The following is a 16084-nucleotide window of genomic DNA, read 5'->3' on the forward strand; positions in this document are numbered from 1 at the left end:
GGCATCGTTTAAATGCCATGTCCATCCCTTTATGACCACCATGTACATATCCTCTGATGGCTGCTTCCAGCAAGATAATGCCTCCAAAGTCACCAGATCTCAACCCAATAGAGCATCTTTGGGATGTGGGGAATGGGAGCTTCGTGCCCTGGATGTGCATCACACAAATCTCCATCAACTGCAAGATGCTCTCCAATCAATATGGGCCAACATTTCTTCAGCAATTGTTGAATCAATGCCACATAGAATTAAGGCAGTTCTGAAGGCGAAAGAGGGTCAAACACAGTATTAGTATGGTGTTCCTAATAATCCTTTAGGTGAGTGTATAAAAAAGCTACTGTATGTCCATAGTATACTATGTGTGTGTGGAGACCAAAACAAACTCAAGGCCAGCTATTAACATAGGTTCTTAAGGTGAAGTGTGTAATTTTTGTGCCACTCCACTGTAAAGAGTACTGCAAAATTGCTCCAATTTCACCCCATTGTTGCCATGTCGGACTGGACAGGACACTGAAACAAACAAATCAATGCTCTGAATACACTCAAATTAGTGTATAAATGGCCTAGTCTTTGTATATTTAAGATGGAATAAAATTTGACATCCATGAAGTGAAACGCATCAACTAAAACGACAGCTAAGAAGAACAGATATTAAGAGCAGTTAAAGAATGTTGCTGGATTTAGGATAAAGTGTTAACAAGATCTCATGGGGGGGGGGGGCTAGAGATCTAAATCAAGCAGGATCTGACTGTTTGACATTATAATTGGCTACTACTGTATATCAACTTTATTTAAGAAATGAGAGCCAACTACCTTCTTTACTTTGCAAAACAAGTCATCTTTGGGGTTTAATTGACTAATATACACTGTCTGAACAAATGGTCAAATATGCACCATATGCATATACTGTCACTGGGGCTGTACCCATTCAAAAAGTTCAGCTTGCATCTAAAGAGCTCAGATTAGTACCTGATACCAAAGAGAGCTTATTAGTATCTCAACGATACTTAGTACCAAATATATACATATCTGTACCTAATGGTACATAGGATCTTTAAAAGTATTTATTGCCCCAGTGACAGCTGGAGTACACATTTTGAACACTAGATAAAAGTAAAAGGGTTCTACAGCAGTGGTCTCAAACTCCCGGCCCGCGGGCCATTTGCGGCCCGCCCTCCCCCTCTCTGCGGCCCGCGTCACCCTTCAACAATATAACGTAATCTGGCCCGCAGAAAGATTTTTATTTAAATTTTTATTTAAACGTTTAAGGGTCCGGTCACATGTCGCGTCTAACAACGCGAGTTAAAACGAGTCCAGGCGTTTCTTAAAGTATGTTTACTTTTCAAAGTGCTTGCTTGGGAGCGGAGGTTGCGCAGCGTGGGGTCGCGTCACCCGTTGCTACGCAGCCACGAGCGCGCGCTCCGTGATGGCGAGGGTAACGGAATGCGCGATCGGATTTTAATTTCTCTCGCGTCAATCATATCATTGTCACAATGCGATCAGTTCATCTGATCGCGACTTTGTAGTGTTTGTCCAGAGAAGATTTGTTACTTCCGGGTGGATACTCTGTTACTCGTTGGTTACTCAGAGAAGAGCTGCTGTGGGGGTATTGCTGTGGGGGTATTACCGTAGTTCACATCAAGTCACAGCTTCTAATGGAGACACCGCAGTGGGAGATGTAGTGCAACAGTTTAATATTAAACTACGGATGAGAAAATGACCCATCAAAGTGCCCAGGTTAGGAAAAGAGGAAAGCTGAGGAGAAATTACAGAGGATACAAGTATGTACACTTCTATATGAAATATATATGAAGTATAATACATTATTATCTTGCTTGCTTATACATAGAGCAGTATTATTTATTTTTACTGTCCAACTAGCTCATGTAACATTGACTACCCATCCAAATGTTTTTAGGATCACTTTCACTTATTAATATTTTTCTAAATATAATAGCAAATTCATTAAAACGGTGGAATAACAAAAAGGAACATAATAAAGTCAATACTATGACTGAAAACAGGCAAAAATAAATAAAAACAGAAACACTTACTGTTGGTACATTTTTTATAATAGTTTATAAATGTATAGGAATTAAATTTGTTAGTTTTAATAGGCCTTAGTTAATAATTCAAAGCCTAATAAGGTTAAAAAATATATTTACTTACTTTTATAAAATAATGTATATTAAAAAATAAAAAACACAGTTTATATATTTTCAAGTATTATTATACATTAAAAAATATTTTAAAGAAATGTTGTACTTTTTTGAACGTTAAAATAGCTCTGCGGCCCTCTGATGAAATGTCAGTCTCAGAAATGGCCCCAAGCCAGTTTGAGTTTGAGACCCCTGTTCTACAGGGTTGTTGTCAGCTATGCAACCCTTCTCCTAAGCAGGCGACCAGCTCTAGAGCCAAGCCATAAGCCTTCATAAAATATTCACATCACAGGGGCATCTACAGCTGTTCTCTTTTTGTTCAGAGAACAAACCAAACAATTAAGCTATTTTTGGGTTCTATTCCCCGCCTTCAAGCTCCCATAATCAGGAATGGTACACATCTATGAATCCGCTATGAAATTGGGCTACCTAGCCCTGTTGCCAAAAGCACGTTCACGAAGTAGTTTACTGATCCCCAACGCACTTGTACGCAAGAATAGAAAACAGCAGCAGAGCCCCCTCCATCCTTGCTAAATATGGAGATTTATCATTAATCATTAACAGTAGTTTACACATTTATGTGTGAGAGATTTAGCAAATGCAAAACATTTTCCAAAAATAAAAGAAAAAACTCATCAGCAGTATTAAAGGGGCCATGGCATGAAGATCAGACTTTTTCCATGTTTAAAGGCAGGATAGGCAGGAATTATCTAAAAAACTTTTTTGCAAATTTGTTTGAGCTGTCTTTGTATACAGATACATGATTAAAATGCTCTGAAAAAGGGAGTGTGGGACTCGAGTGTCTGTGGACCTCTCACAGCTGTTTTAAACACAGTTAATTATTTCCATCCGGGACGAAACAAATGATGGGCTTACGCGACTATCACTCTCTCTCGCGACCATGGCACCACCCCTGTTGCTACAGGATCTGCCCACACATGCGCACACCCGATTGATTTGAACTTGCATGAGGCACTCTAGGAAGAGCAAAAGTATGGCAGAGAAAGTGCATTCAGAACTCACAGTACCTGCATATCCAGTCAGCGAAGGAAACAAGGCAAACAAAGAAATAAACGAAGCAATCAAACAAGAGTAAATATCGTGTGGCTTTTCCTCGAGTCGACGATGCGGTAACGGTATTGTCTCCGGAGTGTAGTCCTCATCAGAGTCAACAATGCTTTTATCACGGAAACTCTTCCATGCAAAACACTGGCTTAATAGTGAGTACTAAAAGCCATCCTACACTGTAAAAAATCCAACTCGCAAAAAGTTTAAACAACTATTTTTTATTAGTTAACTGGACAATAAAACAAAAAAAAGTTGACTTAACAAGTGGGAATACGTTGGTTCAAAAATTGTTTAACCAACTTACATTTAACCGTTGACTGGATATACACATGCAAGTTTAAAAGCACACAAGTTGTTTTTGGTTGTTGGCGCATGCGCACTGTAACCTATGTGGACATTGGAGCTCATGTGGATTGTGGAATAGCGCCAAACTTCATCGTTTAAAGTAAGTATATTTTTCTGTGTATTTGAAACTGAATTTAAGTAATGTAATGGCGCTGTGCAATCTTATTTTAAAGCAAGTTTTCAAGAAGTAACTAATCAAGGAGAAAATATGTTGGAATACCGGTTTTATATCTTGCAAATCTTAAACTTAATGTTTTCAAATCCTCGCTATATCCAACACAGTTATTGGAAATAATGTGCGATTCGTCTCATAGACTTAACTCAAAATGTAATTGTGTTGTTTTACATCATAAAAACGTCATTGCAGCTCACGTGGAATGATAGCGCCTTGCACGAACACGACAAACGCAACGTTAATCTTCTCAAATTTCATCGTTAGAAGTAAGTATCTTTATTGTGTGTGTTTTGAAACTGTAGTCCTTTTTAATTAATGTAACGTTAATGTCACTGGGCTAACGTTAACGTATTTTAAAGCAAGTTTGCATGAAATAGCTAATCAAGGAGAAACTGTCGCAATCCCGGTTTTATATCTTGCAAATCTAACGTAATGTTTTTAAATCTTGGCTATATCCAACACAGTTATTGGAAATAATGTGCATACATTTAACTTAATGTTTATTGCATGACAGAAAACTCTGTTGGAGCTCACGTGGAAAAGTGGCATTTTGATCTTCAGTAAGTTAAAACGTGCAGCACGAGATCGCGACAAACTTCGTCGTTTAAAGTAAGTATCTTTATTCTGTGTGTTTTGAAACTGAAGTCGTGTTAAAGTAATGTAATGTCACTGGGCAAGCTTATTTTAAAGCAAGTTTGTATGAAAGAGCTAATCAATGAGAAAATATGTCACAATCCCGGTTTTATATCTTGCAAATCTAACGTAATGTTTTCAAATTTTGGCTATATCAACACAGTTATTGGAAATAACTTGCGATTTGTCAAATAAACTTAAATTAAAATGTTTATTGCATCACAGAAACTCTGTTGGAGCTCACGTGGAATGACAGCGCCATTTTGATCGTCAGTAAAACGTGCAGCACGAGATCGTGACAAACTTCATCGTTTAAAGTAAGTATCTTTATTCTGTGTTTTGAAACTGAAGTGGTGTTAAAGTAATGTAATGTCACTGGGCAAGCTTATTTTAAAGCAATAAGTTTGTATGAAAGATCATCAAGGAGAAAATATGTCACTATCCCGGTTTTATATCTTGCAAATCTAACGTAATGTTTTTAAATCTTGGCTATATCTAACACAGTTATTAGAAATAATGTGCATACATTTAACTTAATGTTTATTGCATGACAGAAAACTCTGTTGGAGCTCACGTGGAATGGTGGCATTTTGATCTTCAGTAAAACATGCAGCACTAAATCGTGACAAACTTCATCGTTTAAAGTAAGTATCTTTATTCTGTGTTTTGAAACTGAAGTCGTGTTAAAGTAATGTAATGTCACTGGGCAAGCTTATTTTAAAGCAATAAGTTTGTATGAAAGATCATCAAGGAGAAAATATGTCACTATCCTGGTTTTATATCTTGCAAATCTAACGTAATGTTTTTAAATCTTGGCTATATCTAACACGGTTATTAGAAATAATGTGCATACATTTAACTTGATGTTTATTGCATGACAGAAAACTCTGTTGGAGCTCAAGTGGAATGGTGTCATTTTGATCTTCAGTAAAACGTGCAGCACGAGATAGCGACAAACTTTATCGTTTAAAGTAAGTATCTTTATTCTGTGTTTTGAAACTAAAGTGGTGTTAAAGTAATGTAATGTCACTGGGCAAGCTTATTTTAAAGCAAGTTTGTATGAAAGATCATCAAGGAGAAAATATGTCACTATCCCGGTTTTATATCTTGCAAATCTAACGTAATGTTTTTTAATCTTGGCTATATCTAACACAGTTATTAGAAATAACTTGCGATTTGTCACATAAACTTGACTTAATGTTTATTGCATCACAGAAAACTCTGTTGGAGCTCACGTGGAATGGTGGCATTTTGATCTTCAGTAAAACATGCAGCACGAGATCGCGACGAACTTCATCGTTTAAAGTAAGTATCTTTATTCTGTGTTTTTTGAAACTGAAGTGGTGTTAAAGTAATGTAATGTCACTGGGCAAGCTTATTTTAAAGCAAGTTTGTATGAAAGATCATCAAGGAGAAAATATATGTCACAAAGATTTTTTTTAATAAAATCCAAGGCTTTCTGTCAGATCCACACAAGCAGCAATGACACTCAGTCTTTTGAGGTCTATCAGGATATCAAAAGACATTGATAAAATGGTCAGTGTGACTACAGTGTTCAACATTAATATTATAAATTGATGAGAATACTTTATGTGCACAAAAAAAATAAAGACTTTATTCAACAATATCTAGTGATGGTGATTTCAGAATAACTGATTTATGAAGCTTTGATGTTTTATGAATCTTGTTTCAAATTAGTGGCCTTCACTAGATATTGTTGAAAGTTTTTTTTTTTTTTTTGCACACACGCATTATTCTGGTCACTTTATAATATTAATGTTGAACTACTGTAGTCATGCTGACCATTTTAACAATGTCTTTTGATATCCTGATAGACCTCAAAAGACTGAGTGTCATTGCTGCTTGTGTGGATCTGGGGACGGTTGCACCAGCTGTGTGTAAGTTACGACGTAAATGGGCACTAAGTTACAACTTGCGCACTACTAAATGTTTTTGCGTTTCACCATTAAACTTAGTTTAAACGTAACAATACGTTGTAACTAAATATTTACGGATGCCTCTGTCCATGAATAACGATTGGAATAAGATGTCAGCCAGATTAGATTACATCGATGAGCTCGTAATTAATTATGTAAAGCCGCAAGTTCGTCAATGAGTTTTCAAGAACTGTTTAATTTTCTGTGTATCCATCAATTAAAATAAGATTTAAAATTTCTTCCTGTTTATTTTCTTCTCCATGTGTGGGATATATTTTCAATTAAAAGTGTAATGTTTTGAGTTCGATAACGTTTGCTTTAACGTCTTTTTTATCTTTCAGTTTAGGCGAGTCAAGAATGAGTTTGAAATTATGTACTGTTCAGACTATTTCCTGTTTACCCATTATAAGGCTTGTGATTGGGTTAAGAAAAATAGACGTCATTCTATGCGACAAGGCATGACTTTACGGAGAGCTTATGACCTACTAGCTACGTTCTGCCTTAAGAACAAATGGTGCAACCGAATAAAGTAAAGAGTTAGTTATAAACTAGCTAGTAGATACTAAGCCTCTAGTTTGGACTTTACGTCCCAGTTTAAGTAAGAATTTACGAACGACTGGTGCAACCCTACCCAGATAGCCTCGGATTTCATCTTAAATATCTTAAAGGTGCAGTGTGTAAATTTTAGTGGCATCTAGTGGTGAGGTTGCGAATTGCAACCAACGACTCAGTCCACTGCTCACCCCTCGCTTTTGAAACACACAGAAAAGCTATGGTAGCTGCCACTGGACAAACATGTCATTGTCAGAGACAACTTAGTAAAAAAAAAATGTGTCTGTTAAGGGCTTCTATAGAAAAATGGCCGCACAAAATGGCGCCTTCCATGTAAGGGGACCCTCTGGGTATGTAGATAAAAAGGTCTCGTTCTAAGTTAATAAACACATAACGGTTCATTATGAAAGGTCTTTATACACCCCTGATTATATAGTTTTGTATAATATTTTGCATTTCTGTCAAGAGATCCTTCTAAAAATTACACACTGCACCTTTAAAGGGATACCGTAATAACTCAAAGACCAGAGCCTTTATTTACCCAAACTGCCGAAGGTAACAGGCTTTTATTTAAAGCAGGCATTATTAGAGACAGGCCTTTATTTCAAATTCCATCTGTTTCATAAATTGTTTTAAATTAGCCTTTAAATTAAAAGCGATAGCGTTCTAGTGGACAGAGATCATTCATTTTTTTAACAGTATATTTTTTCAAGGTGTTGAAAAGTCCGTCAGTAGCACTAAATGAGACCCATCCAATGTAGCTACTGCCATCTATTGGCAGCTGTGCATTATGATGAACTTGAATGCATTTAGGAGATAACACAGCGCTCACATTATCTAAATCATGCCCCTGCGCGATCGTCCCCTCGCTTTCCTCATTAGAATGCATTTATTTTAAGCAAAGCAGGAGGTAAAGCACTCTCTTAACACTGGAACCCATCGTAATGTTAAGTCTGTGTTTTTTATTTAGTCGTATGAAGCCCTCTCACATGATATCGCTTAGTTGATCTGTTGTGTGTGCACCGTAGATATTTACTAGCCCTGCTGCGCGCATTAAAAGGTTTTAACAAAGGCAGATGAAGGTGAGTGCTCACGCAGTTGATGTCTCTCCTTTTAAAACGCGCTCTGGTGCGAATACGCTCTTACTGCGCGTAAGCTAAGCTTTGTTTATTCTCGCGCTTTGGTCCGCAACGCTAGCCTCCGCGGATCGCGCGTGCGTCTCACCAAACGGACAAGGCGTATATAGTTGACATGCTAAGCTCTGACTTATTTCCCCCCAGCACTCATCTTCCCCGGGCTTAATTTGTGACCCGCCTTTATTTGTCCGCAATGACCACGCCCCCGGCCACTATCAGAGGCCCGGCGTTTATTTGAATAACGGCTTTTATTTGAGGAAATACGGTAGTTCACTCAAAAATGAAAATGTGACGTTTATCTGTTTACCCAAAGAAAAAAATGTCAGAAAATCTGAAAGATGTGAATTTGTTTCTTCATCAGAACACAAATAATGATTTAACTCCAACCGTTGCAGTTTGTTAGTCCTACAATGCATTAAAATGGTAACAAAATCTATGAGAATGAAAAAACATGCAGACAAATCCAAACCCTGCAGCTCGTGATGACACCTTGAGGTCCTGGGACACAAAACAATCGGTTTGTGTGAAAAAAACGAACAGCATTTCATTTTATATAATTTATATCATTACCACTAAGTCCAACTGCTTTGAGCATCCGATGTGTGTGAAGTCTGAACGTGCTCTTGTGCCGGAAGTGATCTCTCGCACTCATTGATGTAAACGCACTGCTCGGTTTTTCACACAAACTGATTTTTTCGTGTCTTAGGACGTCAGTGTGTTGTCACAAGCCTGTTATACGACTAATAGACTGCAGAGTTCAAAATTATCATGTGTGTTTTACTGAACAAACAAAGTCACCTACATCTTTGATACCCTGTGGGTGAGCAAATAAACTTTTCATTTTTGGGTGAACTATCCCTTTAACTTTCATTTTGTCACCTCAGTGGAGGTCTTTTAATGTACAACTTTTGTGACAATGACATCTTCTGGACATAATTTTGTTTAGTGGGCAAGGGTAGTAAATCTTTGCATTGTGAGCAAATTGATTTTTATTTGATTTTAGGATGATTTGAATGTAGCATTAATCAACATAATACTTTATAATTATGTTTAATGACAGGCTCACTGATGGTCATCATTCACTAGCATTCTGCAAAGGATAAATAATGCAATTAAATGTAAATTAGTATTAGTATAATAATATGCAAACTTTTTGTGTGTGTGTGTGTGTGTGTGTGTGTGTGTGTGTGTGTGTGTTTGTGTGTGTGTTTGTGTGTGTGTGTGTGTGTGTGTGTGTGTGTGTGTGTGTGTGCGCGCGCATGATATTTAAAGTATGTTAGGTAGGTGTTTTATTCCTACAATGTAGGTCAATTGGAACCAAAACTTTAACATACAACATGATACTTGATTATGTACATTGCATTTGCCTCCACATCTTAACCATATCCAAGATAAACAAATCTTCATAAACCATCCACACTAAACCTATAATATCTGATTGTTTCATATAATTAGTTGTTTTTCAGAATAAAGTTATAAAACTGATATCAGCTGATAATGATGTATTTGTTGTTTCATTAGGACACATCGCCAATAGACAGACAGACCAGAGGGATAAAAATGGGAATTCTGGAGATAACTGAGGATGATGTCGCCTCTAGCGAATTGCCAACCTTTCAAAACTTTGCTATTGTTTTGGAGGAGGCAATTGTTCTGAAGGACATTCCAGACCTTCCATCTGCGGTGTCATACCTGTTTGGCCTTGTATTTGCCTTGAATTTTGAATACCCTAAAGAACTGAAATATACTTTTGAAGTAATTGAGAAGGTGTTCATGGAAATGGGCACTCAGTGCTCTGTGAGAGTACAGTCCTTAAAAACAAAACTCTTGCTGTGAAAGTTAAATTGTGTGAATTGAAGTTAGAACAGAGTATGTTAAAATGTGAAACAGATTGTTGAATTGTTTACCCATGTTCAGGTATGTTTTAAGACTGTTTAATGACATTGTGATGATTTTTTTGTGTTATGCACATTGACACTTTTGCTCTACAAGGGTATTATTGCTGAGAACTGTTAATTTAGTTGTGAGCATCTTTTGAATTAAACTAAGAAGATTTTAACATTAGGACATTAATATTAAAGTTGTTGAAATGTAACTTTGAAGTCTTACAATGTCATTTTAATTGTTTTGTTTATTTGTATGCTTATTATTCATTTTCAGATTATTTATTGTAATTTTATTTGTATTTTAATTTAGTTTGTGTTTGTACTTTTTTTTTACAAATATTTTATACAAAAGTGTATTTTTGTTAGAAAAATTTTAATTTAATTTTACATTTCAAAAGGTGGACTGACCATCCAGTGTTGAACTGCAACGTTTACATGTTCATTGATGTTTTGATGTTTTAAGCATTCTAAGGAATAGAGTCAAAGCTTTTACATGTGAAAAGGGATACATTTATCTTTAGTTTTTATGTTTTTAATTTGTATTATTGATTTTGACATTTTCCAGTATTTCTTTATTTTTATTATATTGACACTCATATTTTTTTCTGTTAGGAAGTATGACATTTATTTGACTTTGTTTGTATTTCTTTACAGAATGTTCAAAGTAAACAAAACTTGAAGCAAGCATTTGGTTTTATTTTACAAGACTGTGTAAATGCAAACTAGAACAGAACATTTGTCCATTTAACTCACGGGAAAAAGTTCACATAACATAATTTGAGTTCTGTCAAAAAAGGAATTAAGTCCAGTTAACTAACAAAACTGAGTTGGCTGAACGAATAGAGAACTTCTATTGAGTTGTTTCAAAAAGAAATTAAGTCCAGTTAACTAACAAAACTGAGTTGGCTGAACGAATAGAGAACTTTTATTGAGTTGTTTCAAAAAGAAATTAAGTCCAGTTAACTAACAAAACTGAGTTGGCTGAACGAATAGAGAACTTTTATTGAGTTGTTTCAAAAAGGAATTAAGTCCAGTTAACTAACAAAACTGAGTTGGCTGAACAAATAGAGAACTTTTATTGAGTTGTGTCAAAAAGGAAATAAGTCCAGTTAACTAACAAAACTGAGTTGGCTGAACAAAAAGAGACCTTTGACTTAACTCAGTGATTCTAATTGAGTGAACAACTTTTTCAAAAGTTGAGTAAACTCAAAAATGCTGTGCAGCAAGTTGCCTCGAAATTTTGAGTTGAGTCAACTTTTTATTTTTTACAGTGTAATTGTTTATATTCATAGTGATAAAGTTAAGTGTGTTATTACATGTGATTGTGACTTGATGTTATTACATGCACCGCGCTCCTTCCTCTCCGCTTGTCTGAGGTAAATCCTTCTCCCAGCAGAGCGGTCAGCGTCGCGCGTTCATGTGTTTTGGGGGCGTGGCTTTAGAAGAAACCCAAAAGGGAGGGGGTGGAGTGAATGGAAAAATGAACTGTGTTTAAAGGAACACGCCCACATTTTGGGAATTTAGCTTATTCACCGTATCCCCCAGAGTTAGATAAGTCCATACATACCTCTCTCATCTCCGTGCGTGCTGTAACTCTGTCTGACGCAGCCCCCGCTAGCTTAGCTTAGCACAAAGACTGGAAGTGGGTGGCTTTAGCTAGCATACTGCTCCCAATAAGTGACAAAATAACGCGATCATTTTCCTATTTATGTGTTGTGATTTGTATAGTCAAACCGTGTACAAATAACAAGGTGATATGAGACACAGCGATAATTAACAGTATACATACTGAGAACTACACTCTCCGAAGACGAAGCACTGCCGCATGGGCGGAGTGATTTGCACAATTCTGACCGAACTCTCTGCTCCTCACCAGGGGCTTCTCGTGTGCTGCTAGCGGATCGCTCCGCCCGTGCGGCGGTGCTTCGTCTTCGGAGAGTGTAGTTCTCAGTATGTATACTGTTAAAAGATCGCTGTGTCTCATATCACCTTGTTATTTGTACACGGTTTGACTATACAAATCACAACACATAAATAGGAAAATTATCGCGTTATTTTGTCACTTATTGGGAGCAGTATGCTAGCTAAAGCCACCCACTTCCGGTCTTTGTGCTGGGCTGGGCTGGCGGGGGCTGCGTCGGACGGAGTTGCAGCGCGCGCGGCGGTGGGAGGGGTGTGTGTGGACTTGTCTGGCTCTGGGGGATGCGGTGAATGAGCTGGATTCCCAAGATGTGGGCGTGTTCCTTTAAGACAGTGGTGAGAGGTCTACAGACACCCGATTTTTATACTCTCTTTTTCAGAGTACTTACATTTTACTTATGTATTGATATATAAAGACAGTTTAAACAAATTTGTAAAAGTTTTTTTTAGATAATTCCTGCCTATCCTGCCTTTAAGTGCTATGATTGGGTCCCCAGTGCTTCTGTCAACCTAGAAAATGTGAAAAAGATCAACCCAGTAACTTAGTTTTGGTAAACCATTCTCTACAAGCACATGAAAAAAATAGTTTGTTGAAATTTGGCTCTCCTTATGATGTCATAAGGAGCTCTTATTATAATAATACCTCCCCTTAATCTGCACTATCCAACCACAGCACTGCCATTTAGTGCAGAGAAAAGCACAATTGAGTTTTAATTGCAACAAACCACCATCATTGTGGTCAGTGTTTGAATTTCATCAGCTCATTTGCATTTTAAAGGACACACCCAAAACGGCACATTTTAGCACACACCTACAAAATGGCAATTTTAACATGTTATAATAAATTATTTATATGGTATTTTGAGCTAAAACTTCACATATGTGCTCTGTGGACACCAGAGATTTATTTGAAATCTTAAAAAAGTCTTGTGCCATGGCCCCTTTAAAACGTATGCAATACCATCCTTATCTAAATTTTTGAACGTAAAGTCATTTTAGTAAATGAAGTATATCCATTAGTCACACCCTTTCACATTTCAGTCTATGAGAAAAAGCTTTGCATGTGCTTTGTAAATCACGTTTGCCTTTTACAATTTGGCTAAAATCCAACCGTTTATAAAACAGACCTTATGGTTGCTGCATAGGAAGCATTAAGTAGGGTCATTACATAAATATGTAAAGATGATGTATATTTGTCTCACATTCCGCAACTTAATAGCTAAATAGTAGTAATCATTTAATTATGCGGCATAAATTCTCCTGACATCCTCTATTGACGCATCATATTAATCCTCCAATAAGAGCCAGCCTCAATAACATTCGATCCGTTCACATGACGAATTACTCTCTCTAGCTCCTGACAGACACACGCACTTAAAACAGTGTGGGGGAATGCGAACCCTGGCTGGTTCCCAACAACACCGGTAGATTATCTAAACTTTCCCTGTCTGCACATTGCCTCACACAAGCTAAGCAAAACCAGCTTGAGTTCACCAAGCTCTGATTGGTGTTCATTTCTCGAAACCGTCCTGCATCTACCCACATGCTGTCTAACGCTCTTTGCCCCATCGGAGATCAGAGGGAAGGTAAACAGAGAGTAGTTTGTTCTTCCATTACTGCCGTAATTCTATTATGGCTATTTGCGGTATTGATTTTCCAGTAGAGCAGAGGGGAACAAGTCGCCCGGTCCGAGCAGGAGCGCCATGGAGGAAAGGCGAATAAAAAGTCATCCGTCGCTAACCCCAAGTGACACAAATTACTGTGAGTGACACGAGTATTCTCCCAACACAGTGGGGTACGATGATGTGCCATTGATTAGAATTATTCAAATGTCACTCCTGTCTTCTGAAGGGTAGACTGTTAGATGGCAATGCAATTTGTCACAGTGCCCCGTCTTTTTGAAGATGAGACAACAAAATTAGCAGCACTCTACTCTTCTAGTCCAAACTCTCCCTGTAGTCAAGGAGTGCTTTAGGGAAATGTATTTAAATACAGCAGTTTGCTTGCTCTTTCACTTTTATCCTGGTTGTTGCTCGACCTCGGCGTACATTCAGAATTAAAAAATGACAATGTGGGAGCCACAGAGCCGCTGCCTAAGGCAATATAGCTCAGTAGACAGGGAAAACAGAAGAGATTGTATTAGACCCTCAGGAAAGGATAGAAAGGTTATGAGAGATACACCTACTGTAGGTGATTAAACCCTCAGGACCAAAAAATAGCTGCTTTCCCTCCAGTAAAGTATTACAATTAGATATGTATAGTGCTCTTGCTTTTTAACCAAACTCATAACATTTTCTAAACATTTTTAATTTCCAGACATTATTTAGTATGTTGGTCAGTCCTTGCAATATAGGCAAACGTGATTCACACAAAGTCTCATACATACACATGAACACATTTACACTTTAAGAAAACGCCAGCACCTGGATGGCCTGACAAGGATGACAACATGCTTATCAGCTCAGACCGGGTGAGTCAAATGGGACCTGAGTGAGAAAGAGAAGAAGGGAGAAAAAATGGACGGGATGTTAAGAAAAGAAGAGTGAGAAATAGAGAAAATGTTTGCGAAAAAAGAGTTGAGTCAGGTTACCCATCACTGCTCTCAAGGGCAAGAGATCCCTCATGCACACATCTGATAAAACGAAACCTTGACAACAGAGAGTGCAGACACATCTGCTGTAAAATACACTTCTGCAAGGTGCGCATCTCAAACATGGAAGTTACATAAGAGCTAGTGAAAACATAACATCACAAAAACAAGAATACACTGAGAGGTATGACAATTACATTAGCTTAGTCTGTATGAACTACAATCTAATAAACAAAAATCTGAATAAAAGGAACAAACTAAATTCTCTTATAAAACTAACTTCGTACACACTGCAAACTTTCGGGAGTGACAACCGCATTAAAAAATTCCCTAAATGTTCGTTTCATGTCTGTACGGAACAAGACTCACTGCCGAAAATGTGATGATTGACACAGAGATAACCATATAGCAACGTTCTGCCATCTTGTGTGCTTATCACTCACAGCTTTGACTAAAATAATAACAGCATTGTGTTTTGCAATAAACCTCCGTCTTGGCGTTGTGTATTTTACGTTTTTGTGAGGCTGCTTCACAGCGCGGAGCGTGTCTTGCAGTGTTGCCAGGTCCTCGTCTTTTTTGTACGTAAATACCGTTTTGGCGCTTAACCATTTATGACTTTGGCTCATGAAGCGATCAAGTTGTTGGTGTTAATAAAGTGTGAGGGTGCCAGTCCCTCCCGATATTTTGATCTTTGAGGTAAAGCATTTAGATTTATTGCGGTTTATTATTGGATTTTTTTTGTTCACTGTTTTTTTAGTGCAAGATCTGGCAACACTAGGCAGCAAACGCTTGTGCCTCTGTCATTTTCTGAACCGCGCACAGAAGACTTTTTCCTCTTCTAAGCAGTTATTTTTTTCAGAAGAGAGACCTGTCCTGTTTATGATGAACGTTTAAACACTTGATTAACTACTAGTTGTTCAGTTCGGTTATGTACACACTGTGCAGAGTTTTTGTAAATTCGGTTGTCACTACCTGCATTTTGTGGGAGTTAATTCGGTTGTAGAATGCGGTTGTGAGTCCCGTAAATTACTGAACTGTGTGTGTACAGAACAGGATTAAGCATTAAAAGGTGAAGTTAAAACCAAATTAATATGCAGTGTGTACGGGACCAATAGGACCATATGTGACCCTGCCTGTGAAAACCCAGCTAAAGTCATTACTTTGTCTACACACTGCAAAAAAATGACTTTCTTGCTTAGTATTTTTGTCTTGTTTTCAGTAAAAATATCTAAAAAAATTTTAATTAAGATGTATACTTGTTGAGAAAAAAAAAGAAAAATAGGTCTAGTTTTTATTTTATTTTAAAAATCTATAAATTTTAAGCGAATTTGTGCTTAAAACAAGGGGAAAATCTGCTATTGGAATAAGTAAATTTTTCTTGAATTAAGTGTTTATGAAAAAGTAAACTTATTTCAAGATTATTATTATTATTATTTTCTACTTGTTTTAAGCACTAATTTACTTAAAGTTTATATTTTTTTTGTCAAAAAACTAGACTTGTTTTTCTAGGCCTTAGATATTTTTACTGAAAACAAGACAAAAATACTAAGTAAGAAAGTCATTTTTTGCAGTGAATAAAATCATCCTACATAAATGTAAAGATCATGCTGTAAAAAAATTTTAGTATTTAGTAAAAATTCTTAGTATTTTTGTCTTGTTTTCAGTAGAAATATCTAAATATTC

At 37.0% G+C, this 16084-nt stretch overlaps 2 long non-coding RNA genes across 3 annotated transcripts; both read left to right on the forward strand.

Annotated features, from left to right (window-relative positions):
- Positions 1 to 3405: 3405 nt before the first annotated feature.
- Positions 3406 to 5024, forward strand: LOC141350889 (uncharacterized). Of its 2 annotated transcripts, XR_012358984.1 has the most exons (4): positions 3406 to 3672; positions 4262 to 4356; positions 4606 to 4697; positions 4935 to 5024. It is a non-coding gene; the product is annotated as an uncharacterized lncRNA (long non-coding RNA). The 2 variants fall into 2 exon arrangements; XR_012358983.1 differs by having other exon boundaries at positions 3406 to 4356.
- A 571-nt stretch (positions 5025 to 5595) lies between these two features.
- Positions 5596 to 10575, forward strand: LOC141350890 (uncharacterized). Its single transcript, XR_012358985.1, has 2 exons — positions 5596 to 5685; positions 9527 to 10575. It is a non-coding gene; the product is annotated as an uncharacterized lncRNA (long non-coding RNA).
- The last annotated feature ends 5509 nt before the right edge of the window (positions 10576 to 16084 follow it).

This window comes from Misgurnus anguillicaudatus, chromosome 19 (genome assembly GCF_027580225.2).
Source record: "Misgurnus anguillicaudatus chromosome 19, ASM2758022v2, whole genome shotgun sequence".
NCBI classification, from domain to species: Eukaryota; Metazoa; Chordata; class Actinopteri; order Cypriniformes; family Cobitidae; genus Misgurnus; species Misgurnus anguillicaudatus.